The 14,968-nt window shown below is 42.4% G+C and overlaps 1 non-coding gene across 1 annotated transcript; it reads right to left on the minus strand.

Moving 5' to 3' along the window:
• Positions 1 to 12,444: 12,444 nt before the first annotated feature.
• Positions 12,445 to 12,615, minus strand: LOC120097580 (small nucleolar RNA SNORA16B/SNORA16A family). Its single transcript, XR_005495151.2, has one exon. It is a non-coding gene; the product is annotated as a small nucleolar RNA SNORA16B/SNORA16A family (small nucleolar RNA).
• Positions 12,616 to 14,968: the final 2,353 nt, after the last annotated feature.

Here is a 14,968-nt window from a genome sequence, read left to right on the forward strand (position 1 = left end):
TTAGCAACATGACTCTTCTAGCTAGGATTTACTTCATGAACTTCTCTCATCTGAGGACCAAGTGTCTGAGCTCATGAGCCTGACCCCACAGGGTCATGGCCATCTCGTACTTCCAAGTGCATTTATTCCAACATCAAAGGTCCCCATAGCCTAACGATCTGAACATTGTTCAAAAGTCCAAAGCCTCTTCTGAGATTCAAAGCAATCTTTTTTTTTTTTTTTTTTTTTTGGTTCTTTTTTTCGGAGCTGGGACCGAACCCGGGGCCTTGCGCTTCCTAGGTAAGCGCTCTACCACTGAGCTAAATCCCCAGCCCCAACAATCTTTTTATTTTTCATATTTACTTCTTATTTCATGTGTATGAATGTTCTGCCTGCAGGTATGTGTGCACATTACATACGTGCTTGTTAGAGCCTCTGGACTTGAAGGTACAGATGGTCATGAACCTCCACGTAGCTGTTAGAAATCAAATCCAGGTCCTCAAGAACAAGAGGTGCTCTTTTTTAAAAAATTAAATTTATTTATTCCCTTTACAACATAATATCAGCCCTTTCTCCCTCCCAGTACCCCTCCCAGTACCTCCCGCTATTTCCCCTTCCCCATCTCTTTTGAAAAGGTAAAGACCTGCTCTGGATGTCAAGCCAGAGCTTGTCAAGCCCAGGAACCCCCCCCCACACACACACACATCACATGAAGTTGCTCAGGGACTAGACACATCCTCTCCCACTGAGGCCAGACAAGACTGTCCATTTTCGGTTGTGGGATTGGCAGGCAGGCAGGCGGGCAGGCAGGTGGGCAGGTGGGCAACAGACTCAGGGACAGCCCCTGCTCTGGTGCAATAAGAGTAATTGCCAACTCTCGGCCTCTGTAATATCAAAACAAATGACATGTTTCAGTGTCACACAGTACACATTCCCATTCCTAAATGAAGAGACAAGAACATGGAGAGGAAAGAGGACAGAACCAAGAATGAAACCCTGGTGGTGGTGGTGCACTCCTTTAATCCCAGCACTTGGGAGGCAGAGGCAAGAAGATCTCTGTGGTTTTGAGGCCAGTCTGGTCTACAGAGCAAATTCCAGGACAGCCAGGGATACACAGAAAAACCCTGTCTTAAAAAGTCCAAAAAATAAGACAAAGCAAAACAACAACCACAAAAACCCCAATACCCTAAATACACACACACACACACACACACACACACACACACACACACACACGCATCTAAAACAAACAAACACCTCCAACATCATGAGGTCGTCGTTGAAAGTTAGGTTTCACCCTCACAGCTTCACTCGATGGCCTTTTAGGGACTCCCTTTAGGAGGTTCCCTCCCTTCAGGAACCCCATTGTCATTGCCTGACCTAAGCAATGCCAGCTTGATATATCAGCCAGCCATCTCACTCGACTTTTACACTATCAGTTTCTGTCGAGGCTGTCCTTTTTTGAGGAATTGTATTTTTAAACGTTGTTATTGGCTGGGGTCTGGTGTTCAGGGTACCTTTCCTATTGTCCTAATTAAAACAAGCAGGCAACGGGGTTGGGGATTTAGCTCAGCTAAAAGTTGGGGATTTTGCCTAGCAAGTGGAAGGCCCTGGGTTTGGTCCCCAGCTCCGAAAAAAAAGAAAAAAAAAAAAAAAAAAAAACCAAGCAAGCAAGCAAGCAAACTGAAAGACCCCCAGAGAGGACCTTTCCCTCAGGAGGAGTCCCAAGCGCCCAATGACCGAGCCGAGTCCACTCGGATGCAATCAGCAAGAGGGTTTATTGGAAAACACAGGTACCTGCGGGCACACAGTCTCTTCGGAGGACTTGCGCGCCCAGCAGCTCCAGCATGGGGCTTTTATAGGGATTGGGGAAGCAGAAGCGGGCGTACAGAAGCAGATGCATAGTTACGGGGATTGGTGGATTCAAATGAGGCACATAGACATGTTCACATATGATTGGCTATTTCACATGATGAGGTAATAAGGTATAGCTACACACATTGGCAGGTTTGGGGCGTCCTGGATGTCGGGGGCTGGGGGCTTATCTCTTCCTGACAGGTGGCCTGTGAGTCAGATCCGGTACTCCTGGTCTGTTCTGCATTCCTTTCCTTTTATGGTCTGTTAGTTCTAGCGGCAGGGCGGGGCTGCCTGGACTTGCTTTTCACAGTGTTTAATCCTGAGTTGAAACATACTCTTTTAACTTCATATTTTTAAACCTTAAATCTGTATAATTTTCCTTTCACAAACAAACAAACAACAAAACCTAGGTTTCTTTTCAATGGTGCCAACCTCCTTGACAAAACAGCTGCTGTCTTGGCAGCTGCTGTGCCTGCCACTTCAGACTAATCCCTTCTGTCAGAGATAGGGTTTCCATTGCTGTGAAGAGACTCCATGACCAAGCAAACTCTTATAAGCATTGAATTGGGGCTGGCTTACAGTTTCAGAGGTTCGGTCCATTATCATCATGGCAGGAAGCATGGCAGCATCCAGGTAGACATGGTGCTGGATGGAGAAAGAGCTGAGAGTTCTGTGTCTTGATACGGCGGCAGCCAGGAAAGACTATCTCACCCTGGGAGGAGCTTGAGCATAGGTACCTCAAAGCCCCGCCTCCACAATGACGCACTTCCCCTAACAAGGCCACACCTTCTCCAATAAGGCCACACTGCCTAACCATGCCACTCCCCATGGGCCAAGCCGATTCAAACCACCACATCTCCCCCAACAGTACATGTTGTCATGTCCTCTGCTCCCTCTGGTGCTCGCTCACAAGAGCAGTGAGCAGTGACAATGAGACAGGGTGCCACCTGCATGGACATTTCTTCCACCAAACAAACGTGTGCAGTGCTTTTAAAATTCAGTACCAAATTCTGCCAGCACAGGCAGAATGTAGCAAGATGTCGTCCCCCCCACCCCCCCAGTGTTACATGTTACAGAATGTTACCTATCTCAATTCTTGGTTAAGAACTAAAATAACCCACAGCCCGGTTACAGATCACGAAGCTTTATTCGTGAAGGGTATAAGGAGCCCTCTAGCCATCTGAATAAGAGCAGCTCTATGCCTGGAAGAAGACTCTTGCTGCCAAAACAAAGTAGGTTAGGGTTTTTCCAAGTCAAAAGGCTGAGATCACATCAGGTGTAGGCTGAGAGGGTTTATATGAGGTAACCTTTGATCTTGTAACACATTACACAGGCCCTTCCTTCCTCCAGAGGAACCGTTTATACACATCAGGACTCTCTCTCCATCAGCAGGGAAGTAGACCTTTTGCCTTAGAAAAACACTTCATTAAAAGAAGTGAGAAGTCGTTTGTCTACAGGCAAATGTGGCTTCAGACAGGAGGAGGTGCACGGTCAGGGCACTCTAACCTTTCCTAAGCCATTTCAAGGATTGTTTCTTCACGAAACCTCATTAGTTATAAAGCTCACACAACTTTGTGTGTTCTGGTTCATCAAATACCCACCAGAGCTGGCTGCTAAGCTCTGCTGTCAACACTGTAGGTTTTTCTATCCTGAGAGTCAAAGCTCTTCCAAATTCCTCTGAAGGGGCTGGAAGAATTGGTTTAGTTAGCAGAAACTGCTGATCTTCCAGGGACCCAAATTCAGTTTCCTGCACCCATACTGGGAGGTTAGCAACTACCTGTAACCACAGCCTCAGGGACCTGACCCCCTCTTTGGGACTATGAAACTATCCACAGATATGGCATACACACACACACTCACAAACACACTCATACTCACACACACAAACTCACACACACACTCACACACTCACACACACACAATCACACACAAACTCACACACAACACTCACAAACACACACACTCACACACACACACTCACACACTCACACACACACTCACACACGCATGCACACACATATTATATTTTAAAAATACATCTTTATGTATTTTTAAATTCAGAGCAACCATCAGGTAGGGATAGGACCTCTGGAAGGCTGTCTGTATTCTGAATTGGTGTCCATTGTATGGTACTTTTCTTCAATGATCAGAATTCAAGTGGTGGAAATAGAAATGATCCACTTATAATCACCATTAATGACTCTGTATCAAAAAATTTGCTTTCTTTTCCTATGACTTCGTACTTTGGTAGACTAGAAATCTTGATTACAAAAGGCAGAGGTTCTCTACCAGAGGCACAAGCAGCATTTCATTGATTTAGAAGCTAGTATTTCCCACCTCTGCCTTTGGGCTCCTGATACTCGGGAGTCCTTTAAAGAAAGGAGTTACAATGTTACCAGGGCCAACTGATTTATACAGACTTTCAATGTATTTTTTTTTAATTTATAGACGACATATTTATTAGGCAATTATTATGAACTACCTAAGCAGACAACAGAGCCAGGACGGCCAACACATGTTACATCATTAATTCCTAATCTATGGAGGTTATATTCTATATAAAAACTTTTCAAAAGTGTTTTTACAATTAAATATGCTGTGTTAAACTCCAAAAAGCACTGAACTGTTCATTTGTGTTAGAGCTGTGAGACCATTTAAAATAAAAATTAAATTAATGTTCTTATTTATTTATTTTTTATTAGATTTTTTATTTACATTTAAAATGTTATTCACTTTCCTTGTTTCCTGTCCAAAAGCCCCCTATCCCAGCCCCTCCCCTTTTTTCTATAGGAGTGTTCCCTTCCCCAACCATCCTCAATTCCCACCTCCCCACCCTGACATTCCCTACATTGGGAGGTCCAGCCTTGGCAGACCAAGGGCTTGTCCTCCCATTGGTGCCCAACAAGGCCATTGTCTGCTACATATGCAGCTGGAGCCATGGGTCTCTCCATGTGTACTCTTTGCATAGTGGTTTAGTCCCTGGAAGCTCCAGTTTGTTGGTATTGTCGTTCTTATGGGGTTGCAAGCCCCTTCAGCTCCTTCAATCCTTTCTCTAACTCCTCCAACGGGGACCACATTCTCTGTTCAATGGCTTGCTGGTAGTATTCGCCTCTGTATTTGTCGCACTCTGGCTGAGCCTCTCAGGAGACAGCTATATCAGGCTCCTGTCAGCATGCACTTCTTGGCTTCATCAATATTGTCTAGTTTTGGTGGCTGTATATATATGGGCTGGATCCTCAGGTGGGGCAGGTTCTGAATGGCCATTCCTTCAGTTTCTGCTCCAAACTTTGTCTCTGTATCTCCTCCTATGAATATTTTTGTTCCCCCTTTTAAGAAGGACTGAAGCATCCACACTTAGGTAGTCCTTCTTGAGCTTCATGTGGTCTGTGGATTGTATCTTGGGTAATTTGAACTTTTGGGCTAATATCTACTTGTCAGTGAGTGCATACCATATGTTTTTTGTTTTGTTTTTTTTGTGATTGGGTTACCTCACTCTGGATGATATTTTTAAGTTCCATCCATTCGCCTATGAATTTCATGAAGTCATTGTTTTTGATAACTAAGTAGTATTCCACTGTGTAGATAGATGTACCACATTATCTGTATCCATTCCTCTGTTGAAGGGCACCTGGGTTCTTTCCAGCTTCTAGCTATTATAAATAAGGCTGCTATGAACATAGTGGAGCACGTGTCTTTGTTATATGTTGGAGCATCTTTTGGGTATATGCCCAGGAGAGGTATAGCTGGGTCCTCAGGTAGTGCAATGTCCAATTTTCTGAGGAACCTCCAGACTGATTTCCAGGGTGGTTGTACCAGTTTGCAGTCCCACCAACAATGAAGGAGTGTTCCTCTTTCTCCACATCCTCGCCAGCATCTGCTGTCAGCTGAGTTTTTTTTTTTTAAGATTTATTTATTTATTATATATGAGTACATTGTAGCTGCCTTCAGACGCACCAGAAGAGGGCATCAGATCTCATTACAGATGGTTGTGAGCCACCATGTGGTTGCTGGGAATTGAACTCAGGACCTCAGGAAGAGCAGTCAGTGCTCTTAACCTCTGGGCCACCTCTCCAGCCCCCGTCAGCTGAGTTTTTGAGCCTAGCCATTCTGACTGGTGTGAGGTGGACTCTCAGGGTTGTTTTGATTTACATTTCCCTGACAACTAAGGATGTTGAATATTTCTTTGGGTGCTTCTCAGTCATTTGATATTCCTCAGCTGAGAATTCTTTGTTTAGCTCTGTACCCCATTTTTTTCATCTAAATAGGTAAAAAGTACGGCTTTATTTAGAGGATAGCTTTTAAATTGAACTCACAGAATCAGAAGCAGCAAGCACAGGGCTGACATGGGTCTGCACCAGGTCTGCCGTGTACATATTCTAGCTTTCACATTAGTGTTTTTACGGGACTCCTGAGTGTGAACAAGTGAGCCTCTAATTCTTGTGTCTGCTCTTGGGCTTTTTTCCTTCTTTTGGGTTGCCTGGTCCAGCCTTGACATGATGGTTTTTGTTTTGTACTGTATTTTGCTATGTTTGATTGTTATCTCTTAGAAGCCTGTTCTTTTCTAATGAGAGACAGGAAGTGAATCTGGAGAGGAGGGAAGGTGGGGAAGATCTTTGATGATACTTGAGATTTTGTTTTTTAAACTCCACAAACATTCTTCACACATGAAGTTTTACTATTCATGGAGAAAGTATGTCATCTGAATGCATGCACTGCGTCTTTTGAGAAAACACAGGGCTGCACTCTCTGAGACTTGCTGAGGTGTTTCGTGGTGTTCTTTACACCCCCTCTTTAGGGGAGCATGATGGAGTCTGAAAATTTGGATCATTCCCCTTGAGTAACACGTAGGTAGCTTGATGTGCTTTAGTGAGAAACAATGACAGTGTTGGCCTTTGCTCTTTCTTATCTGCACGAGTGGCCTATGCGGTCACATCTGGTCAACTTTCCTCCATCAGAAGCAAGGCCAACCCTGTCTCTCCTCTCCCTGTGTCTCTTCCTTGCCTCCAGGGATCCGGAAGTCCCGTACCCCATTTTTAATTGGGTTATTTGGCACTTCTTGAGTTCTTTGTATATTTTGGATATTAGCCCTCTATCAGATGTAGGACTGGTAAAGATCTTTTCCCAATCTGTTGGTTGCCATTTTGTCCTAATGACAGTGTCCTTTGCCTTACAGAAGCTCTGCAGTTTTATAAGGTTCCATTTGTTGATTCTTGATCTTAGAGCATAAGTCATTGGTGTTTTGTTCAGGAAATTTTCTCCAGTGCCCATGTGTTCAATGCTCTTCCCCACTTTTTCTTCTATTAGTTTGAGTGTATCTGGTTTGCTGTGGAGGTCCTTGATCCACTTGGACTTAAGCTTTGTACAGGGTGATAAGAATGGGTCGATTTGCATTCTTCTACATGCTGACCTCCAGTTGAACCAGCACCATATGTTGAAAATGCTATCTTTTTTTCCATTGGAAGGTTTCAGTTCCTTTGTCAAAAATCAAGTGACCATAGGTGTGTGGGTTCATTTCTGGGTCTTCAATTCAATTCCACTGATCTACCTGCCTGTCCCTGTACCAATATCATACAGTTTTGTTTTGTTTTTTATCACTATTGCTCTGTAATACTGCTTGAGGTGAAGTTCTTTTATTGTTGAGAATAGTTTTACCTATCCTGGGTTTTTTGCCATTCCAAATGAATTTGCAAATTTCTCTAACTCTATGAAGAATTGAGTTGGAATTTTGATGGGGACTGCATTGAATCTGTAGATTGCTTTGGGAAAAACGGCCATTTTTACTATATTAATCATGCCAATCCATGAGCACGGGACGTTTCAATTTCTTTCTTTAGAGATTTGAAGTTCTTGTCATACAGATCTTTCACTTGCTTGATTAGAGTCTCGCCAAGGTATTTTATGTCATTTGTGACTATTGTGAAGGGTGTCGATTCCCTAATTCTTTCTCAGCTTGTTTATCCTTTGAGTAGAGGAAGGCTACTGATTTGTTTGAGTTAATATTCTACCCAGCCAGTTTGCTGAAGTTGTTTATCAGGCTTAGTAGTTCTCTGGTGGAACTTTTGGGGCCACTTAAGTACACTATCATATCATCTGCAAATAGTGATATTTTGACTTCTTCCTTTCCAATTTGTATCCCTTTGACCTCCTTTTGTTGTCTGATTGCTCTGACTAGGACTTGGAGTACTATATTGAATAAGTAGGAAGAGAGTGGGCAGTCTTGTGTAGTCCCAGCTTTTAGTGGGATTGCTTCAAGTTTCTCTCCATTTAGTTTGATGTACCAGTTACTGGTTTGTTGTGTATGGCTTTTACTATGTTTAGGTATGGGCCTTGCATTCCTGACCTTTCCAAGACTTTTAACATGAAGGGGTGTTGAATTCTGTCAAATGCTTTCTCAGCATCTAATGAAATGATCATGTGGTTTTTATCTTTCAGTTTGTTTATATAGTGGATTACATTAATGGTTTTCCGTATATTAAACCATCCCGGCATCCCTGGCATGAAGCCTACTTGATCATGATGGATGATTGTTTTGATGTGCTCTTGGATTCGGTTTGTGAGAATTTTATTGAGTATTTTTGCGTCGATATTCATAAAGGAAATTGGTCTGAAGTTCTCTTTCTTTGTTGGGTCTTTGTGTGGTTTAGGTATAAGAGTAATTGTGGCTTCATAGAAGGAATTCAGTAGTGCTCCATCTGTTTCAATTTTGTGGAATAGTTTGGACAGTATTGGTATGAGGTCTTCTATAAGGTCTGATAGAATTCTGTACTAAACTCATCTGCTCCTGGGCTTTTTATTGGTGGGGAGACTTTTTTTTTTTTAATCTTTATTAACTTGAGTATTTCTTATTTACATTTCGATTGTTATTCCCTTTCACGGTTTCCGGGCCAACATCCCCCTCCCCTTCTGTATGGGTGTTCCCCTCCCCATCCTCCCCCCATTACCGCCCTCCCCACAACAATCACGTTCACTGGGGGGTTCAGTCTTGGCAGGACCAAGGGCTTCCCCTTCCACTGGTGCTCTTACTAGGCTATTCATTGCTACCTATGAGGTTGGAGCCCAGGGTCAGTCCACGTGTAGTCTTTGGGTAGTGGCTTAGTCCCTGGAAGCTCTGGTTGGATGGCATTGTTGTTCATATGGGGTCTCAAACCCCTTCAAGCTCTTCCAGTCCTTTCTCTGATTCCTTCAACGGGGGTCCTATTCTCAGTTCAGTGGTTTGCTGCTGGCATTCGCCTCTGTATTTGCTGTATTCTGGCTGTGTCTCTCAGGAGAGATCTACATCCGGTTCCTGTCAGCCTGCACTTCTTTGCTTCATCCATCTTATCTAACTGGGTGGCTGTATATGTATGGGCCACATGTGGGGCAGGCTCTGAATGGGTGTTCCTTCTGCCTCTGTTCTACACTTTGCCTCCCTACTCTCTGCCAAGGGTATTCTTGTTCCCCTTTTAAAGAAGGAGTGAAGCATTCGTATTTTGATCATCTGTCTTGAGTTTCATGTGTTCTGTGCATCTAGGGCAATTCAAGCATTTGGGCTAATAGCCACTTATCAATGAGTGCATACCATGGGTGTTTTTTCTGTGATTGGGTTACCTCACTCAGGATGATATTTTCCAGATCCATCCATTCGCCTATGAATTTCATAAAGTCATTGTTTTTGATAACTGAGTAGTATTCCACTGTGTAGATAGATGTACCACATTATCTGTATCCATTCCTCTGTTGAAGGGCACCTGGGTTCTTTCCAGCTTCTAGCTATTATAAATAAGGCTGCTATGAACATAGTGGAGCATGTGTCTTTGTTATATGTTGGGACATCTTTTGGGTATATGCCCAAGAGAGGTACAGCTGGGTCCTCAGGTAGTTCAATGTCCAATTTTCTGAGGAACCTCCAGACTGATGGGGAAACTTTTAATAACTGCTTCTATTTTTATTTTATTTTATTTTATTTTTTTGGTTCTTTTTTTTCAGAGCTGGGGACCGAACCCAGGGCCTTGCGCTTCCTAGGTAAGCGCTCTACCACTGAGCTAAATCCCCAGCCCCAACTGCTTCTATTTTTAAAGGAACTGTTTAGATGGTTTGTCTGATTCTGATTTAACTTTGGTACCTGGTATCTAGAAAATTGACCATTTCATCCAGATTTTCCAGTTTTGTTGAACATAGGTTTTTGCAGTAGGATCCGATGATTTTTTTGAATTTCCTCAGATTCTGTTGTTATGTCTCCCTTTTCATTTCTGATTTTGTTAATTTGGACACACTCTCTGTGCCCTCTGGTTAGTCTGGCTAAGGGATTATCTATTAAATAACCAGTTCCTGGTTTTGTTGATTCTTTGGATAGTTCTTTTTGTTTCTACTTGGTTGCTGTCAAGCTGCTGACATATGCTCTCTCCTGTTTCTTTCTGCAGGCACTCAGAGGTATGAGTTTTCCTCTTAGCACAGCTTTCATTGTGTCCCATAAGTTTGGGTATGTTGTGTCTTCATTTTCATTAAATTCTAAAAAGTCTTTAATTTCTTTCTTTATTTCTTCCTTGACCAAGTTGTCATTGAGTAGAGCATTGTTCAACTTCCATGTATATGTGGGCTTTCTGTCATTATTGTTGTTATTGAAGACCAGTCTTAGTGTGTGGTGATCTGATAGGATGCATGGGATTATTTCAATCTTCTTGTATCTGTTGAGGTTTGTTTTGTGACTGATTATATGGTTCATTTTTGGGAAACTACCATGACGTTCAGAGAAGATGGTATATTCTTTTGTTTTAGGGTGAAATGTTCTATAAATATCTGTTAAATCCATTTGGTTCATAACTTCTGTTAGTTTCTCTATGCCTCTGTTTAATTTCTGTTTCCATGATCTGTCTGTTGATGAGAGTGAGTTGAAATCTCCTACTATTACTGTGTTAGGTGCAATGTGTGCTTTGAGCTTTAGTAAGTTTTTTTTTTAAATGTATGTAGGTGCCCTTGCATTTGGAGCATAGATATTTAGGATTGACGGTTCATCTTGCTGGATTTTTCCTGTGATGAATATGAAGTGTCCTTTCTTATCTTTTTTGATAACTTTTGGTTAAAAGTCAATTTTATTCGATATTAGAATGGCTACTCCATCTTCTTTCTTGGGACCATTTTGCTTAGAAATTTGTGTTCCAGCCTTTTACTCTGAGGTAGGGTCTGTCTTTGTCACTGAGTCGTGTTTCCTGTATGCAGCAAAATGCTGGGTCCTCTTTCCATATCCTGTCTGTTAGTCTAAGTCTTTTTATTGGGGAATTGAGTCCATTGATGTTAAGAGATATTAAGAAATAGTGTTTTTTTTTTTCGTTATTTTTATTTTTAGAGGTGGAATTATATCTGTGTGGCTCTCTTCTTTTAAGTTTGTTGCAAGGAGATTATTTTCTTGATTTTTTTAGCATGTAGTTTCCCTCCTTATATTAGAGTTTTCAATCTGTTTTTCTTTATAGGGCTGGATTTGTGGAAGGATATTGTGTAAATTTGGTTTTGTCGTGGAACATCTTGGTTTCTTCGTCTATGTAATCGAGAGTTTTGTTGGACATAGTAGCCTGGGCTGCTATTGTTGTTCTCTTAGGGTTGTATGACATCTGCCTATGATCTTCTGGCTTATAAAGTCTCTGGTGAGAAGTCTGGTGTAATCTGATAGGTCTGCCTTTATATGTTACTTGACCTTTCCCCTATTCTTTCTTTGTTTTGTGTATTTGGTGTTTTGACTATTATGTGATGGGAGGAATTTCTTTTTCTGGTCCAGTCCATTTGGAGTTCTGTAGACTTCTTGTATGTTTATGGATACTTTTTTCTTTAGGTTAGGGAAGTTTTCTTCTATAATTTTATTGAAGGTATTTACTGGCCCTTTAAGTTGGGAGTCTTTGCTCTCTTCTATACCTATTATCTTCAGGTTTGGTCTCTCATTGTATCCTGGATTTCCTGGATGTTTTGGTTTTGGAGATTTTTGTGTTTTACATTATCTTTGACAATTGTGTTGATATTTTTTATGGTATCTTCTGCCTCTGAGATTCTCTCTTCTATTATATTCTATTGTGATGCTTGCGCCTATGACTCCTGATCTCTTTCCTAGGTTTTCTATCTCCAGGGCTGTCTCCCTTTGTGATTTCTTTACTGTTTCTTTTTCCGTTTTTATTGGCTCATATCACACATGTGCTGATTTTAATTTATGGTTTCTTGAGACAAAGTTCTTTTCTTTTTAAAATTTTTAACTCTTTATTGGTTCTTTGTGAATTTTACATTATGCACCCCAACCGCTCTCTTATCCCCATCTCTCTCTTTTTTAAGGATTTATGTATATGAGTACACTGTAGCTGTCTTCAGACACACCAGAAGAGGGCATCAGATCCCATTACAGATGATTGTGAGCTACCATGTGGTTGAATTGAACTCAGGACCTCTGGAAGTAGTCAGTGCTCTTAACCACTGAGAGACTGCAGTGAGAAAACGTTTTTCAATGCAGGCCTGGTTGGCCTGAACTGTTAGTCGGCAGATTAGGCTCAGAGGCTCACCTGCCTCCTGAGTGCTGGAATAAGAGCCACGGGCCACAACAGTTTGTTTCAAATAATAAAGATCCCTACATACTCTGGAGAAATCTTAAAATGAAGCTGTCTTTTCCCAAAATGATCAGTTACAGGAAACAGAGCTGCAACCATCAAGGAAAATTGTTTCTCTGGTTTTGTTTTTTTTTTTTTTTTTTTTTTTTTTTTTTTTTTTTTTACCACAGCAGCTATGTAGAAGACGCTGCAGCTTCGATAAGGTTCGATAAGGGCCACCTATTTCCATTTTTAAATCCTGGATGGTTTTGTTCAATTCCTTCACATGTTTGGTTGTGTTTTCCTGTAATTCTTTAAGGGATTTTTGTGTTTTCTCTTTAAGGGCTTCTACTCATTTACCTGTGTTGTCCTGTATTTCTTTAAGGGAGTTATTTATGTCCTTCTTAAAGTCCTCTATCATCATCATGAGATGTGATTTTAAATCCCAATCTTGCTTTTCTGGTGTGTTGGGATATCCAGTATTTGCTTTGGTGGGAGAACTGGGCTCTGATGATGCCAAGTAGTCTTGGTTACTGTGGCTTAGGTTCCTGTGCTTGCCTCTCACCATCAGGTTGTCTCTGGTGTTAGTTGTCTTGCTGTCTGTGACAGTGGCTTGACCCTCCTGTAGGCCTGTGTGTAAGCACTCCTGTAGACCTGTTTTCTTTCCGCAGGATCTGGGAACTGAGAGCTGCTCCCATGTTTGTGTGTCCTGAGGCCACCAGGTAGGTCGTTTGGAGCAGAAGAGTTGGTCTTACCTCTGCTCTCAGGTCTGTTGGCACTCCTGGCAACTGGCTTTCAGCTCTGGGCGCAGGCAGAAACTGGAAGGGTCCTGACCTTGACTGCTCCTATTTTCCTGTGCCCAGAGGGCACAGAGGCACTAGGGGGGGCTCCTCTTGGGCCAGGAATGTGAGCAGAAGGTTGCCTCCTCTGAGCTCTCAGGACTGTCCACACTTCTCTCAGAAGAGAGATTTGGATTTGGGTACAGAGGGCTGTGGGACTGGTTTAGTTCTGGGCGCAGGCATAAACTGGAAGCTCAATGTATCTTCTTTGTATCATAAACTGGAAGCTCAATGTATCTTCTTTGTATCTTCTTCCAACTCTATCTCCACATCCTCCAGGCCCCACATCATGTCCCTCTCCAAGTTCATGCCTCTGTCCTCTTTATTTTCTCCCTCAGACCGTTGATACTGCTGTTGAAATGCTGACTGACCAGTTGGCCTGATGATGTGGAGGTGACTATCGCTGCAGTGGGTTTACCCCTGCACTCTCCATGCCTCGCCCATGACTTTCACAGTAATCCTCATCCCCCACCCCTCGCTCCTTCTCCAGCCTCCTTCCATGAGGTTCCTGAGCCTTGCTGGTAGGAGATTGATCTAGCGGCCTCCTTCAGGGCTGAGCAGTCAGCAGCTACTTATTCTCAGTACTTTGAACACTTAGGAGTCTGTGCTGCGGGGAGCAGGGCTCTGGCTGAGGTTGAGAGAAGCACTACAGCGTGTGAATAAGCATGAATGTGTAGAAGGCACTGTGACAGCGTGTCCATTTCACAACAGTGGTGTGTTCCCTGTCGAAACCAGATGACCTGCCTGAAGGCTGTGCACTGTGCTGCAGGTTCCCAGCTTTTCTGAGCTGTCACTCATGCTGGGGTGGGCTTTGGTGATGCAGCTGTCTTTCAGTCATTTCTGGCCCCATAAGGAAGCCCAGGAAAGCCACTGGTTTACAAGGTTGAACTTCGGTGGTATTTGTACTTTGGTGTGTTGTGGGATCCCTGTTGGCTTGTTCGTTGCTTCTCCCTAGGAAAAGTTTTGTCACCCAACAGCATTGTCTACTCATGTAGGGCAACAGTTTAACCTTTTCTTTTTATTTAAAATTTAAAAATGTACATAAAGATAAAATAAAGTGAATAAAATAAAAATAAAAATGTCTGAGAAGTTGCGGTGCACAGCTCTAATCCCAGCACTTGGAAGGCAGAGTCAGGTAGATGATCTCTGAGTTTGGGCTCAAAGCCTGGGCTACACAGAGAGACCCTGTCTTGGAAAAACAACAATAATCAAACAAACATAAAAAAAAAACAAAACAACCCCAAACTGAAAACTAAACAAAAGCAACACCAACCCCAATAACAACAAAACAAACAAATAAAAAACAACCAACAAACAAAAACTCCAAACCAAAAAAAAAAAAACAAAAACAAAAACAAAAACCCCAAACAATCCCACTCCCAAAACAAAGCAAAACTAAACTAAGGAGCTGGAGTGATGGCTTAGTCGTTGAGAACACTGGATGCTCTTCCAGAGTTCCTAAGTTCAATTCCCAGCACCCATAAAAATGGTGTCTCTTAATCTCCTATAGTGTGATCTGGTGTCCTCTTCTGGTCTACAGACATACATGCAGGTAGAACACTGTATACATTAAAAACCAAAACCAAAACCAAAACCAAACCAACCAAACAAGCAGACCAACCAAAAAACAAAAATAAGACAGGATCTCACTCTGTAGCTCTGACTAGGCTGGAACTTGCCACGTGGACCACATTGGCTTAAAACCTCTGTGGCCTTTGTTCCCATTAGCATGTTTTCTGGTGTCCTTGTCCAGGT

The sequence above is a fragment of the Rattus norvegicus genome, chromosome 16 (assembly GCF_036323735.1).
Source record: "Rattus norvegicus strain BN/NHsdMcwi chromosome 16, GRCr8, whole genome shotgun sequence".
Classification (NCBI taxonomy): Eukaryota; Metazoa; Chordata; class Mammalia; order Rodentia; family Muridae; genus Rattus; species Rattus norvegicus.